This window comes from Pan troglodytes, chromosome Y, assembly GCF_028858775.2.
Source record: "Pan troglodytes isolate AG18354 chromosome Y, NHGRI_mPanTro3-v2.0_pri, whole genome shotgun sequence".
Classification (NCBI taxonomy): Eukaryota; Metazoa; Chordata; class Mammalia; order Primates; family Hominidae; genus Pan; species Pan troglodytes.
The window spans coordinates 16,490,857-16,505,088 of NC_072422.2; positions in this window are offsets into that span (position 1 = coordinate 16,490,857).

The window sequence follows — 14,232 nt, forward strand, 5'->3', positions numbered from 1 at the left end:
GGGAAGGAAAGAAACGAAGGGAGAGACAGTGACAGATGTTCAAAGACACAGATACAAAGTCTAGCACAGTTGTAGAGATAGGTGTATACAAATTAAAACAGGCAGTGTGGAAACATAGGGACAGACAGAGACATAGGTGGAGTCAGAGAACAATACGAAACCACATACAGAAATAAACATACGCAAATACAGACACACACTTGGCAGTTTAAACATGAAAAAAACACCAAGACCCTGACACTAGAAATAACAGAGGTGTTTCAGAGTTACTGAGGCCAAATGCAAATTTGTCAGTGACCTTAACATCTGTGGCTCATGTGTATGGATATTCAGTGGAAGAAGCATTAGACAGACTGTATAATTCAGCATGATCTCTGATAATACCTAAACAGTGGAGCTCATGTGAAATCACTAGACTGAACTGCATGCAGGATTCGAGGAAGAAGCCCAGTCAGCCATGTTCACTCTTTGGGGTGGCCAATATGGCAGAGTAACCAGCCCACGGCACACCGGTCCATTATAGACAGTTCCTGGTTTGCTGCCTGCCTTGGGAAAAGCTCTTCCCCTACTACCAGTTTAAAACCGGCTAGCTCCAAAACTAGCCCTGGCATCTACTCACCGTATTTTCCTTATCTATTTACCTCCTAGAAAATTCATTGTAAGATCCTTTCCTCAACTTTTTCCTATGCATTAAATTTGCGGCAAGACATTTTCAAACGACCTTATGATAGGCAAGTCCCCATGCATTTCCCAGTCTGAGTTGCCCTGAGTGCACACACCAATCTGCTGCCCCATTCCCACTCTTTAAATTCTTAACCTTATGCAAAGTATGCTGAAAAGGCCACAGAAAATAAAAGGGCCCTGGGCTCCAGAAACAATCTGCAGTGCCAATCACTGGGGAGAATACAGTCTCACTAGGGTTCGCATGAGCTCCAAAAGCGCTGGTAATGCTGTTAGCTACATACATTATTGGCTCCTCACCTAATAATAATCTTGGAGAAAAGCTTAGCCCAACTAAAGATGCAAACATCAATAACAGTGTCCATATTCTGGGTCATTAAGTGACGGAAAGTCCATGCATGGATCCTCTGACCATCTTATATTCCACAAATCCACCCTCTTTCCCCTCACTTCTGCATGTTTGTGTTTTCCCTTAGTCAACTATGCCAGAAAAAAAAAGGCAGCCAGGTGCGGTGGCTCACGCCTGTAATCCCAGCACTTTGGGAGGCCGAGGTGGGCAGATCATGGGCTCAGGAGATCAAGACCATCCTGGCTAACAGGGTGAAACCCTGTCTCTGCTAAACATATAAAAAATTAGCCAGGCGTGGTGGCGGGTGTCGGTAGTTCCAGCTACTCAGGAGGCTGAGGCAGGAGAATGGCGTGAACCCAGGAGGTGGTGCTTGCAGTGAGCCAAAATTTGCACTCCAGCCTGGGTGACAGAGAGAGACTCCATCTCAAAAAAAAAAAGAAAAAAAAAAGAAAAAAAAAGGTGTATCCTGAATGCCTTCCCACATACCTCTGTAACCTTTCCCACAGTCCCTCCATACACCTTACTAGCCTATTTCTTCTCACAGTGATGGGACCCCTTGTCCTGAGACGCTGATTGTCCCAGAAAATGATTATGCATTCCCCTTTAAAAGGAGAACATGTGAATTCAACATGAAAGTGAACTTTCAGATTTCCATTATCTTGTGCTATCTTAATGTGTCTGATGATACACAAAATGAAGGATTTTGGGGGTGCCTTATCCCGGCAAACTGGGCCCTGGATATCTTAGTGCCCATTAACCCCTTTTGTTGAACTACCTCTGTTTCCATAGGATGAAGTGAGCCTCCAACTAAACTTTCTCTTTCTTTTACCTCCCCAACTCTGTCCTGCAGGAAGAATCCCGAAATATTCCATACCTATTCACTCTACAACTTTGGATGCCTAGCTCTGACATGGAGTGGTCATTTCCACGGAGAGAATAAAACATATGGATTGACCAATTCATTATGACAACTGAATCCAAAGGATAAACATACCCACACACACCGACACACACAGACACACACACATACATGCAGAATCATACATCCTTAATAGTATTTATTTTTCATTCCATTCAATCCAATTTTACCCTCTCTTCCTGTCTGCATTTTTTGTGACTGGATCTGTTTTTCCTTTAGTTCGTGTGCATAAGACCATGCTGAGTACTGACATCCTGCATACTGCAGTAACTTTTTAGCAGTTCTGCTGTTTTAGGTAAAGTCTGATGCTCCATCATATTCAACTCAAAATCTGGGAGTCCCCTAGAGAAACACAAATGCATATCAAGATGTATTTCCTCAGGGCCACACTTTAAAATGTTTTAATTTTAAGGCCTGCCGAGAAAAGACTACCCCTTCCCCATTTGTGATCTCTTAAGCCTCTTCCTACCATGTGTTACAAACTGTTCTCTGCAATACCTGCCCCATTCCCAGTATCCTCTATGATGGGAGTCAGCTTACAAGATGTATTGCATACTAAAAGCACACAGAAATCTGATGGGGCAATAGCTTAAGAAAATCCATCAACTGAAACAGTCTTTTGTGGTCTGTGGCAAAGGTGACAAGGAGGCACATTCAGGGAGCCCAATCTTAAGGGGTTGGTAGGATGACTGCCGGTGGGGTTGATGGCCATGGAATCAAGTGCCACAGATTGAAGTTAATGATTCAGCTTTACTTCTCAGTGAGGCTGGACATGCACTATACTTCCCTGAGCTTAAGACTCCACAGCTATAACCTGCTTGGCAGTGCTGTCTCTAATGAGCCTTTTTCAGCCCAATGCCCTGAATCTCCCAGATTCTGTCACTCTGTGTCTTCTTCTCAAGGAATTTCTACATGTATGAAATGAGCATGCAGACTCCCTGAATAGGGAGATGTGTCAAACCCCTCATAGTGGGCATCAAACAGCTCCAGTTCCAACCGAGCAGCTCACCTGAAATCTCTGTTCGCTCTTCAGGTGGCTTCATCCTTGTGCAGTATTTCAGGTGACTGGGTCACAGGCCCTTACATAGGATCTATCGGAGGAATCAATCAGGAAAGGCCTCATCAGACTTTCAGACTGGTGACCCATGCAGCTGGGAACATACCAGGGTCATTCCTGATGTTTCCCAGTGAGGATCCACCTCAGCAATCCTATTAGATCCTGCAAAGTTGTGGTCAGAAAACCAGCTGAAGAAGTTAAGGCTCCTGTTGTGGTGTCTGTGGCGATAGGCCTCCACTTCATAATTCGGATACTACTGAATTGGAGTGGAATGGGAAGCCCTGTATTCTACAGAGACAGGATTTTGTGAGAAGGGGGCTGGATCACGTTGGCAATGATCCACCCACCATCTTCCTTCCACTACCCATCCTGGGAGCCACCTGTCACCTGTGAGGTTCATGAGATATTCCTTGGTAATCACTTGATTCTGGAAGTAGGGGTTACTCCAAAAGAACAACATGATCTTGCAGAGATGAACGGAATGCTTGGCTTCTTTCACCTGTCAGGACAAGGTGGAGAAAACTTACATACGTTTTCCGGTGAGGTGCCCACTGTTGCTTACAGGAATAAATTATTTCCCTTACACTCCCCCCTAAACCCTCTAGCCTCAGTCTTCCCGGCATCACCTCCAAGTTGATCATGTAGCTCAGCATGTCTTCATCTTGGTCAGAGATCAGGGCTGACATCTGGAGGTGGTTTGCAATCTGATTTAGGTCAAAGAGCCTTTAGATGCGATGGAAGGAAAAGCTAGAAGCAACAGGGAAGAAGGCCGAAGTGCACCCGGAGTCTGGGGTGGGGGATTTCTCAGATCTGCTTCCATATATGACCTCCTTTTTTCCTCTCTTCCCCCTGAATTAAGGCCTCTTGGGTTCACAGAGGGTGTATACTTCTGAGGCCGACTGCACTGACACGGGGAGGGACGATTTTCAGAGAGTTGCTTGTGTCTGAGGAGTGGCAGAATCTGCTTATACCCGAAGACACCCAGTCCCAGATCGGACTGGCAAGGGGGAGGAATCACACTCCGTTAACAATAGCTTGATTCACAGAAAAACCTGTTCTGGTGAAAACTTGCTTCTGCTCTTCAAAAAGATGCCCCAAACGTCTGCTGCTGGGCCTCACGAAGGGTTTCTCTGCCGCATGCAGGAAAATAGTACCCGCGTCTGCTCCGGCTTTCTACAGCCACACTTGTCCATGGCAATTCACTGTTTTTCCCCAAATAGTCACATCGATGCCGAGCTGCCCGTTAAGTTCCTTACACTTCTCCGAGAGCACCTCTCCACTAGAAAGGCAGAAGAAACACTGAAAAGGTTAAAGACTGGCCAAGAAGCCAGGGATGCTCTGGATGAATGAGCCTCTGCGGTCCAGGTGCGGCTTGCGCCTCCGCTCCATCTTTCCCCTCTGCTGAGAAAAGGCCTTCCTGGCTGCGGCATTAACCGGCTCTAGCTCCACCTAAATGGCCAGTAGTTCCTCCAGTGTCAACTCTGGGGTCATGGGCCCAGGGCCAGGCTGTGCCCGCTGGTCCTCCTCCAGCCGCTCCACGTCGGCCACCTCCTGGGCCACCACCTCCACCTCCGCGATTATGTCATCCAACACCAGCACCGCCTCCTCCACCCAGGCTGCCTCCTCGCTCTGCGCTCCGGGAGCCCCCTCCTGCAGAGCCTCCATCCTGAAGACAGTGCCCTTCTCCGGACTCCCACAGACCACCACCTGTGCTGCCCGACCCACGCCACAGGAACCGTGCCGCTGCCCTTACTAGAGCTTGTGGGTCGGTGGTCCCTCACGGCGCCAGCCCCAGGCTTCCAGACGCCTCCTAATGGACTGCACTCAAAGGGCTCCGGGAGCCGTGCCGAGACCGCCGGCCTCCCTGCGTGGCCAATCAGTGCAAGGGTGTGGGAGTCTCCCTGGGCTGCACCAACCCAGGTTGGGCTGCACCAACCCAGGTTGGCCTGCAGTCCCAGCCTCTTGGGGTAAGCCTCCTCTGAGAAGCCCTCGGAGCTTGTGCCAGGTAGCTCTGTGTCCAGGCACACGCAGGCTGCGTGGCCTTTGGAACTGTGGGCATGGAAGCCCTGTGCCCTAACTGACATCCTGAGTGTGGCAAGCTATTGACCCACAGGGAATACATGAAACAGCTCACTTCATTAGGCAGGCCAGGTAGGTGGTACGGAATATTGCAGATCCAGAGAAGAACTCACTCTGGCTGCTGGGGTGAGGGCGGCGGCGGGTGTCCTGGGGAAAGGGGGTCGGGGCGGGGCGTGGGAGGAAACTCACCTGATTGTGCTGAGGTGGAATTCGTCTGCTCCAGAGGCCAGAACCCCGGCTCGCACTCTCGCAGGCCTAAGCAAATACAGGCTCCGCCTTCCATGCTTCCTCCCTGAGGAAGATGTATTCCAAGGAGCATTCCAAAGGGCCTCTTGTCCTATGCCCCGGGCAAACAGGAGGCCAGCCTCCAGGACTGGCCATCGACGGCCTGCGTGCATGCTGTTGTGCACTGCCTTGCGGATCCAGAGGCTCCCACACGCGCAGCAGCGGCTCCCGTGCCTGCTGGTGGGGCTCTGCAAGCCCAGGTCCTCGTCCTCTGGCTCCCGAGCTCCTGTGCGCAGTTGACCCTGCATGGGACTTGAGCCACACGGCGACTGCTGCAATCTGCGGGCCCATCGGGACTCCTTAGGAAACCTGGGTCCACATAGGTGTGGGACTAGGTTCTCAGCAGGTCGCCGCCCATGGGCCTTTTGGGGAGGGGGCCTCCTGAGGAGCGGCTCCCAGAGCCTAGGGGTGACGAGGATTGGCTGGACTCCATAGGCCCGGGTCTGTGGGAGCACCAGAGGGGCACAGTGTTCAGGCTGGAGGCTCTGCTGGAGAGGACAGCCGGGGCACAGAGCAAGGATGCAGCCTTGGAAGAGGAGGTGGTGCTGATGGTGGAAGACATAATGGCTGAGGTAGAGGTGGTGGTTGTGGAGGAGACCGACGTGGAGTGGCAGAAGGTGAACCAGCGGGCAAGGCTGGCCCTGGACCCAGCATACCCGGGGAGTCAATGGACTTGCTGGAGATCCTTCACATGGAGCTGGGCTCCGCGAATGCTCCAATCCACAGGGTACCTCCGGCTTCTGGGCCAGAGCCATATCCTTGCAGCTGCCGATGCAGGGATAGGCATCGGGCTTCAGGAGGGGATTGGGGGCTGGGTGGAGGGAGGAGCCAGGTGGGAGGCCCAAGGGGTCAGCCAGGAGGCAGGGGATGGGGGACAGGGTGGGAGCCGAGGCCAGGTTCCTGCAGATCAGAGGCCAGCTTGCTAGTGGGAGCCGTGAGAGCACGTGGTAGGAAAGGGGAGCCAAGCACAGCACTCACAAGGGAGAATCGCGGTACCAAGGGCCCTTCACGCACAGCGCCAAGTTAAAAGGTATGTTTCCTTGGGAAATGCCCTGGAGGAAGGGGAGTCTGCACGCCCGTGCCAGCTATTGAACCACCCCCGCTCTGAGTGCCTGTTTCCAACAGGCTCACCCCAGAAACACAAGGTGCTGAAGACTCGGGTTCGCGGTGCATCGAGCTGCTGACCTCCACAAGGCAGGCACCAGCTCCCCAGATATGCTTTCTTCCGCCTGCCGGCGCTGCACACAAAGCGGTGTAGGCCCTGAGCATATATAACCTCCTTTGCACCCACGCGAGCCCCATGGGGAGCATGACGCACAACCCTGCAGCCCATTCTACCTACAGGGCTTCCCTCAACTGTACAGGCCCACCTCTCAGGAAGACCAGGATAAGAGGACACCAGACACCCGGACATCAGCAGAGCATGTCCAGCACCCTGCACACCAGGGCCTCCTGCAGCTCATGAATGCTGAGGAAGAAACCGCCTCACACCACCCCGCCCCCTGCCCCTAAGCTGCAACCACCTGCCCACTTATTCCGCCACCTGTCCAGGCTCAGCTCAGCTGTCTTTGCCTGGCTCCACCGACCCCCAAAACAACCATAGTTTTGAAGTTGCTTCCTCTCCAGACAGAGGCAGAGGTAAACAAGGGAGGGTGACAGGCCAAATGTCTGGGAGATAGCCCTGCTCCACATTCTCTGTGCTCCTGCAAATTGCAGGGTTTCACGAGGCTTGCCCACCCAATCATCTGGAGGCTCCTTGAGCAGAGGTAGATTGTTTGGCACACCCAGATGTCGGCATGGGTCAGAAACCATGATGAAGTCCTGCTGTGCTACATGATGGTCAGGCTGGGGAGCTGGGGGCTATGGGAGGGGTCCGGTGTCTGAGTCAGTTTGAGGTCCCCCTGGGCCCCGGTGGTGTCTCAGTGGCAGAGCTGGGAAGGGGAAACTCATGCTTTGCTCCAGCTAGCAGGCCACCTCAGCCCAGCTAGATGAAATGGTCCCGTTGAGTCCATCCTCTTTCTCCTTCTTGGTCAGGCAGGTGGAGGAACACAGCCATCCAGGTTACTGGCCGCAGGAAGAAGATGTACTTTCATCACAACCTTTACTTCCACAATGAAGTGATCATTCAGGAGTATTGTGTTGGCATCCCTGGTAAGGAATGCCTCCCAGCATGGTAGGGGAGCTGGTGTGTGGGAGGGTCAGCCTGGCTTGAACCTTCCTGGCTCCTCTGCCTCCAGGATACAGGGTGTCTCGTTCCACTGCAGTCCACCGGTTCTGGGATCGTGAAGGTCAAGCCTCCAGCTGCAGGCAGAATATGGCCTACCTGAGCTTGTTCAGTTGGTTGGCTGAACATGACTGCCTGGATTTTGGCAGGATTTCTGAGGTCGAGTCTGCCGTGGGGCATCATAGGAAAGGACCTCGCTGGTCATTCCTTGGCCTTTGGGGAATTGGCTTTGAACCCTGACCTGACCTGTAGTGGACCCCCTTCTACATTCCCCCAGATCATCAGCCAGGCCTATGGCTCAATCCCTTGCAGTTCTACTCCAGGGAGGGGAGGGACAGCATTAGAGAGGGAACAGAGAGGAGGCCAGGCAAGGAGCCTAGAGCTGTGAACTGAAAGGCCTTTGAGTCCTGGATCTGTGCCCTACTTGGAGAATCCAAGGATCATGGAGGAGACTGCAGTGAGCAATCCCACGCCATCCATGGGTTGGGGCAGAACGGCCCATAAGGGAACTGTAACACCCACATGTAAGGATTGGGGAACCCTAAGCTACCTATGATGCATATGTGGCTAAAGTCAGTGGGTGAGAAGCAAGGCTTAAGGGATAGCTGTCTTATCATCACTCTCCACCTCCCTCCCCTGCCTTGAGGCCTGCTACCCACTGGGGCTCAGTTCGAGCTCAACCAGGGCCCCCTCCCTCTCTGTGCGGATGTCCACCTGAGGCCCTTCTACGTTTATGTCCTTTTGGAATGGTTCTCCCAGGCCCGTCATGTTCTGTTTCAAGGAGCCCAGGCTCCCCTGACATGCATTCTCCTCTCTGTCATTCTCACTCCCACTTTCCTTCCTTGCCAGATAAGACAGGCCACTGCACAGGGAATCTGGAAGACAACACTGGGCTCCAGTGTGAGGAAATGTTCTACGTTCTCCATGTACTTGTACTTTAGTGTTTCCTCCGGGGGAGGAAATGTTAAGAGATTACAAAATGGATGGGGACCTTCAGTGTGTGTCCAGGGAGGGACACACACTGGCTGGGAATTAAGACCCACCTGAGTAATGCCGTGGACATCCAGTGTCAGTTATCTTGATAAAGACCTGCTTTGTTACATCGCCTACTGTTAATATAAAAGTTAATTTCTTAGAATATTGAAAAGCAAATTTAAGTATGAGGAAATATAATTTGTTCATAATTGTATGAAAAAACTGCAGACTGATCCATTTTTCATTACAATTTTTATGTGAGACTTGAAGTGTTTATGAAGTTTTAAGATACATTTTTATTGTTCTACTCCTGGCAATTTTTATGATCATTTTTGCAATACAGAGACATGGACACTCGGAAGTTTTTGAGGGATTTTCAGTTTCTTTTAGAGAGCTTAGTTGTAAACTTTGATATTTTTCCCCTGTGGTTCTTTTCAGTTTACTGTTTGTATTTTATATATGAGATGTTAAATTTGTTTTCTTATTTGCCCCTTCTGGAACTTTCGTTTTAAAGGAATTTTGTTTTCTGTTAGATATGTGAGTTTCCTGTGAGCACTTTTTCTAGTACTGATTTTTTTTTAATTCATTAGTTTTTGGGTGTGTGTTTGTTTGTTTCTTTTGAGATGGAGTCTCACTATGTCACCCAGGCTGGAGTGAAGTGGCACGATCTCGGCTCACTGCAAACTCTGCCTCCCAGCTTCAAGGATTCCCCTACCTCAGCCTTCTGAGGAGCTGAGATTACGGGCGCATGCCACCATGTCCAGCTAATTTTTGTATTTTTAGTCAAGACTGGGCTTCACCATATTTGCCAGGCTGGTCTTGTACTCCTGACCTCAAGTGATCCGACCACACTGGCCTCCCAAAATGCTGGGTTTCCAGGCGTGGGCCACCACACCTGGCCTCATTTGTTTGTTTATGTATTTTAATCCTTGTTCTATTTTCTTCATGTACATGTATTTTAGAGTTATCGAAATCATATATTTTATTTAGTTAATACTTTAGTAAGATTTTAAAAGTAATGTTTTTCATTCAGTAAATACAATATTGTGAATAGATTAAATCTTGTGTAGTATTGTCATTCTGTCTTTTAGAAATTATTAAGAACTCTGATACTGTTTCTCTCCCACCTGAAGAGAACATGCAGATAGTTATAAAAAATTGTGTGAATGGGTAGGTGTTAGAATATAATTTGAAAGAATAGTAAAGTTCACAAATACAATTTCACATTTGTATTTTGCATCATTTTGAAAATTTTATTTGCTGACACATGAAATTCTGCATTCACCTTCATGTTAAATATACAATTATGAATCAGTTTCAAGAATGAAAACAATCCAAGGCCAAGCGTTAGTTCAGGAAGTAGAAAGCAGTTGTTATGTAGCAAAAAACATATTTATTGAAGGTATATTTAGAGAGATTTTAGAAGGCTTAAGTCAACATTTTGTTGTTGTTGCTCTGGTGTTTTATCACACTGTGACCAGACTGTAGCATCACTAGTTATAGTCACTAGGCTACCAAAGTCTCAGGGCTGCAGCAATTGTTATTGAAGAAAGTGTCAGCGTGCTTGGCTGTTTAAGGAGGCTAGAGGACTTAGGAGTTTTCACCCAAAGCACATGGGCCTGGTTTAGTGGGTAGCCTTCCTTTGCTGAAGTAGATAAGATCCAGGAGAAGTGTTGACTTATTGTAGTAGCTAGGGCTTTGAGACTGGTGAAGCCTATTTGTCTCCAACTGCCATTGCCAGATATTGGTCTGCACATAATGACACTTCCTGAACTCACTGACTCCTGTAAATTCAAATGTAGCATTTGGATTTAAATCCCTATTCCAACTTCTTAACCTTAGATCTAATAAGTGGATAACAAAAGATGTATTCAGAAGAAAGTGAGACATCAGATATGTACAAAAGTAAATCATCCTGATCAAATACCTTCAAAAATATTACTACAAAAATCACTGAAGATTAAACCTTAAAAAGTTATTTTAATTGGGGAAATAGAAAAAGGTTGGACTCGTTTGAAAGTCTGAGGGGTAAAGATACTATTATTCGAATATGGGAATTATATAAAATGTCTAATTTGTTTGAAGAGCAGCATACTAGCTATTTAGTATGGCTAAAGATTAATAACCCATGTAAGAAAACTCAGAGATAAACAGCAATTTTTTTCAGAGATTTTGTTCTGTAATTAAAGACTTTTAAAATGGTTGCCTACTGACGAGCAATTCGCTTATTATTTAGACATATGTTGTACACCATTTTATACAGGGACAAAGTTATAGTTTCTATCATGTAGAACAAAAAATAATCGACTGTGTATCACATTTGCATTAGAGTCTTTGGTCTGAGTAATGAAGCAAACAATGGAACTGCCTATGCCAGGGTACAGGTGGGCACAGCTGGAAGCTTCCATCACTTGCATCTTTAACATTTCTGGATTCTCATCGGTCTCTCCTAGAAAGACAAATGGACTATAACTATTCTAAAGAACATATGTTACATTTAATCACTAAGTATTGAGGTAAGACCATGATCTGTCTTATCACTGTCTCCTCATTACTTTAAACTTGTATGTATAACATACAAAGATATTCAGTTTATTTTCTCACCATTAACATTTTACACTGCACATTTATCAATTTCATTCTCTTTCTAGTGACTTTGTTGTTGTTGTTGTTGTTGTTGTTGTTGTTGAGATGGAGTTTCGCTCTGTCACTCAGTCTGGAATGCAGTGGCCTGATCTCGGCTCACTACAACCTCCGCCTCTTGGGTTCAAGCAATTCTCCTGCCTCAGCCTCCTGAGTAGCTGGGATTACAGGCACACACCACCACTCCTGGCTAATTTTGTATGTTTAGCAGAAATGGGGTTTCCTCATGTTGGTCAGACTGGTCTCAAACTTCTGACTTCGGGTGATTCACTGGCCTCAGCCTTACAAAGTGCTGGGATTACAGGCGTGAGCCACCACGCCAGCCCCCCGCTTTTTTCTTGAGACAAGTTCTTGCTTGGTCACCCAGACTGGAGTGCATTGGCACAATCTTCACAAACTGCAGCCTCAATCTCCTAGTCTCAAGCTATCTTCCTGTCTCAGCCTCCCACATAGCTGGGACTACACATGTGCAACACCACACCAGCCTATTTGTTGTTGTTGCTGTTTAGTGATGAAGTCTTGCTATATTGCCCAAGTGGCTATCACATTCCTGGGCCCAAAGGGTTCTCCTAGTTCAAGCTCCCAAAGGCTGGAAATATAGGAGTGAGTCACTGCGGACAGCACCATCACTCTTTACTCACTTTTTAAATGCCACTCTTCAAAATTAACAAGTAAATTTTACTTATGGAATTCCAAATTCCAAGTCAAGTTCAGCTTCATTTTCATAAAGAGGTTAAAAACAAAATAAAACCAAAAAAAGCTTCATTTTCCTTTGTGTTGAAGTGAGCAAAGAGTTAGAAAGCAAATCATCTCTATTTTGGTTTACGAAATTGACTATACATAGAAAGATCCTCGTATAATTGTTTTCAGATCTAAAATCCTGTGAAGTTATTATCAGGACCATCATCTTATAAAACAAAAACAAATCTCCTAGTGGGTCTTTTATGTGGATTAAATATCTTATAATTAGTAATGGATACAATTGTGATTATAGTTATTCCTTGAACCATAATATTAAAAATATGAACCTCATTTTTTTAGAGCTGCTACCCTAATATGAAAAGTAACTGCTGACCTGGTATAATAATTTGTGGCCCAGACAGCCAGCATTCTGAATTATTCAGGTTTTTCAGATAGCCCAACTGTGCTAAGAGCCGAAAGGGAGTCTAGACATCTTGGAGGAGTAGCAAAGCCTGATCATTTCTTTCTACCCCACTCAACAACCGGAATCTCTCATGAAATAGCATGATAGACACCTTCACAATTCTCAGTGGTGTGCCAGTGTGCCTCAGACCCAGAATCACAGCAGTGTTTTCAGGATTCCTGTGTGCACAGGCAAAAATTTATTATAGTACATTCATTAGAAAACCAGCACCTTAAGCCTACATCAGGCTTTCCAGCATATTTCTTTAGTCATGATACACAAGGTACCTAGCTTATCTTCAGAGAAATCAGAAATCTATGAATAAAGAGCCCACAGACAATGGGATTAGGAGAGGAATTAATTAACAGAGGTACTAGTAAGCCAAACACAGTGAGACAATTTATTTTTAGCCTAAACCAAAAATGTTATCTGTATATGCCAGATGGTCATACATGATAGAAGTAAATTTGGACAGAGAAACCTTCAGCAATGTATTTATGGGATAATGAATTATAGGGTATGGGAAGAGGCAGGCACAAACTTACATGTTCCTGACACAGTGGGCAGCTGTGAGAATCCAACAGTGGCTAACTATGGAACCACAGCAGAAATCACTTCCATGGCTGATGATCACAGCTTGCCAAGGCATAGCATATTGCAGAGCAATCCGATCTGCCAAAGCTGAGGAGAAAAATAAGCCTAATTGTGCTGATTTGAATAGAATTGCCAACTGTAGATGATTTTTAAAGTTTTAAATCCCTCCTATTTCTGCTAACTAAGTCAGCATTGTTAAATACGACTAGCGAAGACAAAGTTCTACCTCTATTGTGTTTATGCATTTTCCTTGAAAAAAAGTATTCCTGTTATTATCTTTCCAAGGTCATAGTTTCTTTATATCCTAGCTTAAATTTCTTTAATCAAAATATTGGGAGCCATTCCAGCTTTCTCTCCCACTGCAATATTTGTATATCTATGATTTTAGCTACTTAGAAGCCATTGAAGCAGATAGGCCACAAAAAATACAATGATTTGAAGACATTAGATAGATAAGGAAAAATTTGGAGATAAGGCAGCTGTCTCTAAATTGGAGGGGGCTTATCTTCCTAAACTTATAATCTTAGTGAGATATCAAACCAATAGTTTAAATAGAAAATTTAAGTTTGAGGTTCAGGAAAGAGCTCATATTTTTAAAAGTATTTCAGAATTCCTCAGAAAACTGAGTTGAAGCAATGCTCATTAATATATAGAGAGAGAGATAAAAATGGTGAAGATGACCTGTCTATAGAAGGGGTAAGGAAGTATAGATGAAATTAGAAGCATAACTAAGATCTTAAGTGTAGCTGTCTTTGAATTAGACTTTGGAGGATGTAAGCAAATAATTATGGCCTCCTTTATGTTTCAAAGTATTATTTACTGTAGCTTTGGCAATAGGTGGTAGCTATAAAATAGCTGCAGTTAAGTGCACATTTAATACACGAGACCAAAAGAGATCACTCAATTTCCAAGGAAATAGGTGAAGTACAGTAACATGAAATAGACATTGCTAATCTTATGATAAGTTTTCTGATAGCCAAGGGAAGGGGGAACCTGATAGTCGCACTGTAATATAGTCTAGTACACTAGCACCTAAAACACATTACTTATCAACTACTATGCTGTTTCCAAACATCATAATATCTTTAACTTAAAACAAACTTAATTTTAAATAACTATATTACAAGTGTCAGGTACTGCATGGTAGTAAGGAAATGTCTTTGTGTTAGGAGAGTGTGTCTTAATGTTAGCCCTATTCATCTTTTGCCATGAGAAATTGATCAATCCATTGTACTTATCTACTATCAGAATACGCATTTAAGATAATTATAATAATCATGTT